This window comes from Bufo bufo, chromosome 3 (genome assembly GCF_905171765.1).
Source record: "Bufo bufo chromosome 3, aBufBuf1.1, whole genome shotgun sequence".
Lineage (NCBI taxonomy): Eukaryota > Metazoa > Chordata > Amphibia > Anura > Bufonidae > Bufo > Bufo bufo.
In genome coordinates, this window is record NC_053391.1 from 367,292,410 (window position 1) to 367,300,877 (window position 8,468).

Genomic DNA, 8,468 nt, shown 5'->3' on the forward strand with positions numbered 1-8,468 from the left:
AAAGATCCCAGGAAGAAGAAAAGAAATACACCTGCCACCTCCACTTTATCTTCCCCTTTTTTAGGGAAACAGTATGGATCCAGAAAGGAAAGACGTGGGCGGACCAGAAGAGGGGGTCGTCGACACCGCAGAACCCGGTCAAGCCCAAAATCAACAAAACCTGAGCACAGACCACAACGGTCATTGGGTGAACAAGAGGAGGTGACGGTGATTTAACCTGTCATCCAGGACGCTCACTTCGGCTCAAGTGAGTGTCCTGAATAAAGGACTTTCGTTTTGTCCTATGTCTGTGCCTAACCTGGTTAGAACTGGGACACTGACCCTTCATGCTTTTTTTCGCAGGATTAAACTCAAAGTGTGGTTTAACTCTAGGACACGGATCGCGGCGCCTCAGGGTTAGCGAGTTCTCCCTGGGCCGCCTCGATCTGTCTCTGAAAAGTAACTTCACTCCATGCATCAATGAGGCCTCGATTGATGCATTTATTACTGCAGTTAAGTCTGATGTCTCTGCCTATAGATTGAGATGTAACAATGTTGCCTTTAAACATCCAAACCTATCTAGGTTTGAAATTGAAGCGTTAGATCAACTAAGGAAAGATTCCTCACTAACAGTCAAGCCTGCGGACAAGGGTGGCGCAGTGGTCATCATGGACACCGGTAAATATGTGGCTGAGATTCAACGTCAGCTGGATGATACCAATGTTTACTCTGTTCTCCAATGTGATCCCAAGTTTGAGATTGCTAGACTTATCCAGAGATGTTTGGCAGACGCCGTGTTGGCGGGCACTATTGATGAGGACTTGTGCACTTTTCTCACTGTAGATCATCCGGTGACCCCGGTTCTATATATACTTCCGAAAGTGCACAAGTCCCTTATTGATCCTCCCGGACGACCTATCGTCTCCGGTTCGGACTCCATCTTTAGTTGTATTGCTATTTTTCTGGATAAGGTTCTACATGAATTTGCAATAGGGGCTGAGTCGTATGTACAAGATACGACCGACTTCCTATGCAAGTTGAATGAGATTGACTTTACCGGTGTCCATGAGGTCCATTTGGCGTCCTTTGACGTCACTTCACTATATACCTCTATCAATCACGATTTAGGTATTGACGCCATTTCCCGTATGCTTGACTCTTCACCCTACACATTGGCTGCTAGGCAGCTCATCATTGATTTATTGCAGATAGTCTTGAGGCATAACTATTTCCTGTTCCAGGACACCTTTTTCCAACAAAAAAGAGGCGTGGCAATGGGGTCTAACGTGGCACCTACCTACGCCAATATCTTTATGAGATGCTTTGAGGAAGATGTCGTCTAAGTGTCACACCACCGCAGCCAATTGCTGCGGTGGTGGAGATACATCGACGACATCTTCCTCATATGGACTGGTAGTGTCACCCAGTTACTTGAGTTTCATCGGTTTCTAAACGGGGTTGACAGGGATCTGCAATTCACGTTGGTCCATTCGGATACTGAATTGCAGTTTCTTGATACCACTGTCACATTTGGTGAGAGCGGGATACACACTCAGCTCTACACCAAGCCAACTGATAAAAATACCCTCCTCTATTATAACAGTGGCCATCCACGCAATACAATCAAGTACTTACCCTTTTCACAATTTCTCAGGGTCAAACGAATTGTTTCTGAGCCTAACAAACTAGACTCCTCCTTAAACAATATGGCCAGTAAATTTAAAAAAAGGGGGTACCCTACCAAATTATTGGATTCCCACATCAACAAGGTCCGTGATTTGGATAGAAGTAGTCTTCTAAAAAGGAAGTCATCAGAAGGATCCTTGACTCGGATTCCTTTTATTTCCAAATTCACGGAACAAAGTGAAGAGATCAACTGTATTATTAAGCGGCATTGGGGTATTTTGGGAGGTTGCCATAGTGAGATCCAGGAATTTAGATCTCCCCCCTATTCTCATATTGTAGGTCCAGAAGCCTACGGGATCAACTGGTAGAGCAGATATTGGCCCTAGATCTAGGTCGGTACAAACTGCACTAACCACATTGGGCAAGGGTAGCTTTCCCTGCCTGTGCTGCACCGACTGCAAATACATGGGTAAAGGCAGTGCCTTTATTCATCCTACCACTGGAGTTCTACACCCTATTCGCTTTCACCTTACATGTAATTCCTGTTACGTGGTTTATGTCTTGATCTGTCCATGTAAGTTATTATATGTGGGTGAAACTTCAACCGATCTTAAGACGCGGCTCAACAATCACCGTTTGTCCATACGCAAAAAGAGAAAGGACCTCCCTGTTGCCAAACATTTTACAGAATTTAAACATTCTGAAAAAGATCTGAAATGTTGGGCCATTGATCATGTACCCATGCCTAGACGTGGGGGGAACAGGGTACGGATTCTTAAAAAGAGAGAACTTCTCTGGATTTACACTCTCAATAGTTTGAGACCCAATGGGCTTAATGTGGATTACAATCCGGGGATTTATGTTTAAATGAGTTGCTTGCCCTCTTTTGTTCTATATGTGATATGCACCTTTTCTCTTGTGCTACATAGTGTATTTTGAACACTACTAAGCCATGTTTCTAATTCTTTCTTTTCTTTTTTATATTCACAGATTTGAATGATGCTGCGGAATCAAGATGTGTGACGTACCCGGTGCACATACATTGTATCCACATGTCCTCACTTGTCTATATGAGTGCTCTCATTGTGACTTGTAATTTTGGTTCGGCTAGTTTTTCATCGCATCTATTTACATTTTGTGTCAGTCCACACTGCGGCATATTGATACATGTTTGGTTTGTGGGAGATCTATGGGTGATCCGGGTGAGGATCGCGACACCTGTGTTGTGGTCTCCGCTGTTCGCCCATGGATGGTGGGATCTGTGTTCTTTTTGAGCTACAGTGCCCCTCCTTGCCCCCCCCCCCCTTTATATACATGTTGTATAGCACGGCTTGTATTCCCGTGTTGCGCTGTCCTGTCTATATATGCATGGACATGCGCATACACAGTGGTGGGACACAATGACCTTTTGTAATATGGCCGACCGAGCTTCTTGGCAGTAGTGCGCATGTCCGTGCGCGTGTCTCCGCAACTATTGTTGGTGACGTCATGCCGTGACTGGACGCGGTTGGCGTCTGCGCACTACCTGTTTCCGAACGCCGGTTCTATCGACATGCGACATGTTTGATGCGATGGACGGCGCTGGGTATGTCAACACTTTCTTTCTTTCTTTGCAGCATCATCATTCTCATTTCTTGCACTATTGTGTACACCTGTCCCTAATCACCAATTACCTCTCTGTAGGTCATAATATGTACACTATATATTATATTTTTGATGTATTATTATAGCATCTTTTACCTATGGGTATTACACAATTGTATCTACATATGGATATTGTATATGCACTTTTGCACTTTAAATTGTATATTTTATTGTTGATTGATTGTATTATGATGTAATGGGGGTTGGACTTTATATACCCCAGCATACACTGTGTTCATTGCTTGAAAAAGGCTCTTGTTTGAGCTGAAACGTTGCCATCTGCATGGGTGATTAAAGACCAGTATATTTTTTACTTGGAGTGCTGTCCTTTCTTCGTTTTTATATATATATATATATATATATATTTTTTTTTAAGTATTACTTCATACTTTTTTTTTGGGGGGGGGGGGGGTTATTGTGCCATCATGGTGGATTCATGGAAACTGAATTACCGGTAAGACTAATTCCGGTTTTCCATTTCCCCACCATGACGGCAACCAAGCTAATATTAAGAGGGGGGGTTACAGCTTGTAGGACTTTACGCCCAAAAGATAGCTCCGAGGACCTAGACAGGTCTAATCTGTAATGTTTTACAAAGGTGTTCATACTGGACCAGGTTGCAGCCCTGCATATCTGCTCCAGAGAAGCACCTGCTTTTTCTGCATATGATGATGACATGGCCCTGGTGGAAAGGGCTTTTATTTTGACGGGGCAATCGATTCTGTAATCTGTAACAATTCTGTAACAATCTGAAATGGTTTGTTTAATCCAATTAGCGGTGGATGCCTTTGATACCGCTTTCCCTTTATTTCTTCTCGAAAATTGGACTAACAGGTTATCTACTAATCAAAACCCTTTGGTGACTTCTAAGTATCTGAGGACCATTCTCCTGACGTCAAGGGAATGAAATTCCCTCTCTCTAGAATTTTTAGGATTCGTACAAAAGGAAAGTAGTACTATTTCTTAGTCTCTCTGGAAATTAGATACTACTTTTGGCAGAGAAAACTTGGATCTAACCTCAGGACTATTCTGCCCCCTTCTGGCTGATGAGATAGCTATAAGGAAAGCGTTTTTTGGAGACAGAAACTTCATGGAGCATTCTTCCAGTGGTTCGAATGGATCCTTTGTAAGTCCCATGAGGACAGTATTTAAATCCCAGGAAGGGACTCGAAGTCTAATTGAAGGCTTTAGTGTAGATGCAGATTTAACAAATCTTCTGATCCATCTATGGCCCACCAAGTCAGCGTCGAAGAAGGCGCTCAGGGCTGATATTTGAACCTTCAAGGTAGATGGTCTAAGACCCTACTCCAGAATCTTTTAAATATTAGGTTCTGAATGATTAGGTGTTATTTCCCCTATCAAAACACAGAACTTTTTCCATATTTTTAGGTAAATAGATGATGTCCCCTTCTTCCTGCTTGCTTTAAGGGTAGATATTACTTTCTCTGATAGACCTTTACATCTTAAAATGTCAGATTCAGGATCCACACCGTTAGTTTGAAGAACTCTGGATGAGGATGTGTGATCGGGCCCTGAACTAAGATGTCCTTCTTGAAGGGAAGGATCCATGGTTCCTGTGATGTCAGTCTCGTCAGCAGAGAGAACCAACTCCTTTTTGTCCAAAATGGAGTTATTTAAATTAGAGTTGCTCTCTCTTGCATGGCCTTCTGTATTACTCTGTGGATTAGTTGAAATGGGGGGAAAAGCATAAGCGAGGTCCCAATTCCAGCTCTGGGAGAACACGTCTATTGCCCAGGGTTTGTCCCTTGGATTCAGAGAGTAGAACAGTGGGACTTTTGCGTTTTCTTTCGAGGCAAACAGGTCTATAGATGGTCGACCCCATCTTTTTACTATCATGTCGAATGTCTGCCTGTTTAAGGACCATTCTCCTTGATCTATTTGCTTCCTGCTTAGGAAATCCGCTACCAAATTTTTGCTCCCTTTTAGATGTACAGCTAAGACGGATTTCACCGTATTTTCTGCCCAGGAGAATATTTTCCGACAGATTTCCTAGTCTTACTGACCTTGTTCCTCCCTTATGTCTGAGGTAGGATACCGTTGTCACATTGTCTGAGAAAATTTTTATGTGTTGGCTCTTTAACCACCTCAGCCCCCAGTGCTTAAACACCCTGAAAGACCAGGCCACTTTTTACACTTCTGACCTACACTACTTTCACCGTTTATTGCTCGGTCATGCAACTTACCACCCAAATGAATTTTACCTCCTTTTCTTCTCACTAATAGAGCTTTCATTTGGTGGTATTTCATTGCTGCTGACATTTTTACTTTTTTTGTTATTAATCGAAATTTAACGATTTTTTTTTCAAAAAATGACATTTTTCACTTTCAGTTGTAAAATTTTGCAAAAAAAACGACATCCATATAGAAATTTTGCTCTAAATTTATAGTTCTACATGTCTTTGATAAAAAAAAAATGTTTGGGTAAAAAAAAAATGGTTTGGGTAAAAGTTATAGCGTTTACAAACTATGGTACAAAATGTGAATTTCCGCTTTTTGAAGCAGCTCTGACTTTCTGAGCACCTGTCATGTTTCCTGAGGTTCTACAATGCCCAGACAGTACAAACACCCCACAAATGACCCCATTTCTGAAAGTACACACCCTAAGGTATTCGCTGATGGGCATAGTGAGTTCATAGAACTTTTTATTTTTTGTCACAAGTTAGTTTTTTTTTTTTTTCTTACAAAGTCTCATATTCCACTAACTTGTGACAAAAAATAAAAAGTTCTATGAACTCACTATGCCCATCAGCGAATACCTTGGGGTCTCTTCTTTCCAAAATGGGGTCACTTGTGGGGTAGTTATACTGCCCTGGCATTCTAGGGGCCCAAATGTGTGGTAAAGAGTTTGAAATCAAATTCAGTAAAAAATGACCTGTGAAATCCGAAAGGTGCTCTTTGGAATATGGGCCCCTTTGCCCACCTAGGCTGCAAAAAAGTGTCACACATCTGGTATCCCCGTACTCAGGAGAAGTTGAGGAATGTGTTTTGGGGTGTCTTTTTACATATACCCATGCTGGGTGAGATAAATATCTTGGTCAAATGACAACTTTGTATAAAAAAAATGGGAAAAGTTGTCTTTTGCCAAGATATTTCTCTCACCCAGCATGGGTATATATAAAATGACACCCCAAAACACATTCCCCACCTTCTCCTGAGTACGGAGATACCAGATGTGTGACACTTTTTTGCAGCCTAGGTGGGCAAAGGGGCCCATATTCCAAAGAGCACCTTTCGGATTTCACTCATCATTTTTTACAGAATTTGATTTCTAACTCCTTACCACACATTTGGGCCCCTAGAATGCCAGGGCAGTATAACTACCCCACAAGTGACCCCATTTTGGAAAGAAGACACCCCAAGCTATTCCGTGAGGGGCATGGCGAGTTCCTAGAATATTTTATTTTTTGTCACAAGTTAGTGGAAAATGATGATTTTTTTTTTTTTTTTTTTCATACAAAGTCTCATATTCCACTAACTTGTGACAAAAAATAAAAACTTCCATGAACTCACTATGCCCATCAGCGAATACCTTGGGGTCTCTTCTTTCCAAAATGGGGTCACTTGTGGGGTAGTTATACTGCCCTGGCATTCTAGGGGCCCAAATGTGTGGTAAGGAGTTTAAAATCAAATTCTGTAAAAAATGACGAGTGAAATCCGAAAGGTGCTCTTTGGAATATGGGCCCCTTTGCCCACCTAGGCTGCAAAAAAGTGTCACACATGTGGTATTGCCGTACTCAGGAGAATTTGAGGAATGTGTTTTGGGGTGTCTTTTTACATATACCCATGCTGGGTGAGATAAATATCTTGGTCAAATGACAACTTTGTATAAAAAAATGGGAAAAGTTGTCTTTTGCCAAGATATTTCTCTCACCCAGCATGGGTATATATAAAATGACACCCCAAAACACATTCCCCACCTTCTCCTGAGTACGGAGATACCAGATGTGTGACACTTTTTTGCAGCCTAGGTGGGCAAAGGGGCCCATATTCCAAAGAGCACCTTTCGGATTTCACAGGTCATTTTTTACTGAATTTGATTTCAAACTCCTTACCACACATTTGGGCCCCTAGAATGCCAGGGCAGTATAACTACCCCACAAGTGACCCCATTTTGGAAAGAAGAGACCCCAAGGTATTCGCTGATGGGCATAGTGAGTTCATGGAAATTTTTTTTTTTTGTCACAAGTTAGTGGAATAAGAGACTTTGTATGAAAAAAAAAAAAAAAAAAAAAAATCATCATTGTCCACTAACTTGTGACAAAAAATAAAAAATTCTAGGAACTTGCCATGCCCCTCACGGAATACCTTGGGGTGTCTTCTTTCCAAAATGGGGTCACTTGTGGGGCAGTTATACTGCCCTGGCATTTTCCAGGGGCCCTAATGTCTGGTAAGTAGGTAAATGACCTGTGAAATCTGAAAGGTGCTCTTTGGAATGTGGGCCCCTTTGCCCAGCTAGGCTGCAAAAAAGTGTCACACATCTGGTATCTCCGTACTCAGGAGAAGGTAAGGAATGTGTTTTGGGGTGTCATTTTACATATACCCATGCTGGGTGAGAGAAATATCTTGGCAAAAGACAACTTTTCCCATTTTTTTTATACAAAGTTGGCATTTGACCAAGATATTTATCTCACCCAGCATGGGTATATGTAAAATGACACCCCAAAACATATTCCCCAACTTCTGCTGAATACGGAGATACCACATGTGTGACACTTTTTTGCAGCCTAGGTGGGCAAAGGGGCCCAAATTCCTTTTAGGAGGGCATTTTTAGACATTTGGATACCAGACTTCTTCTCACGCTTTGGGGCCCCTAAAATGCCAGGGCAGTATAAATACCCCACATGTGACCCCATTTTGGAAAGAAGACACCCCAAGGTATTCAATGAGGGGCATGGCGAGTTCATTGAAAAAAAATAATTTTGGCACAAGTTAGCGGAAATTGATTTTTTGGATTTAGTTCTCACAAAGTCTCCCTTTCCGCTAACTTGGGACAAAATTTCAATCTTTCATGGACTCAATATGCCCCTCAGCGAATACCTTGGGGTGTCTTCTTTCCAAAATGGTGTTATTTGTGGGGTGTTTGTACTGCCCTGGCATTTGAGGGTCTCCGCAATCATTACATGTATGCCCAGCATTAGGAGTTTCTGCTATTCTCCTTATATTGAGCATACGGGTAATGAGATTTTTTTTTTCCGTTC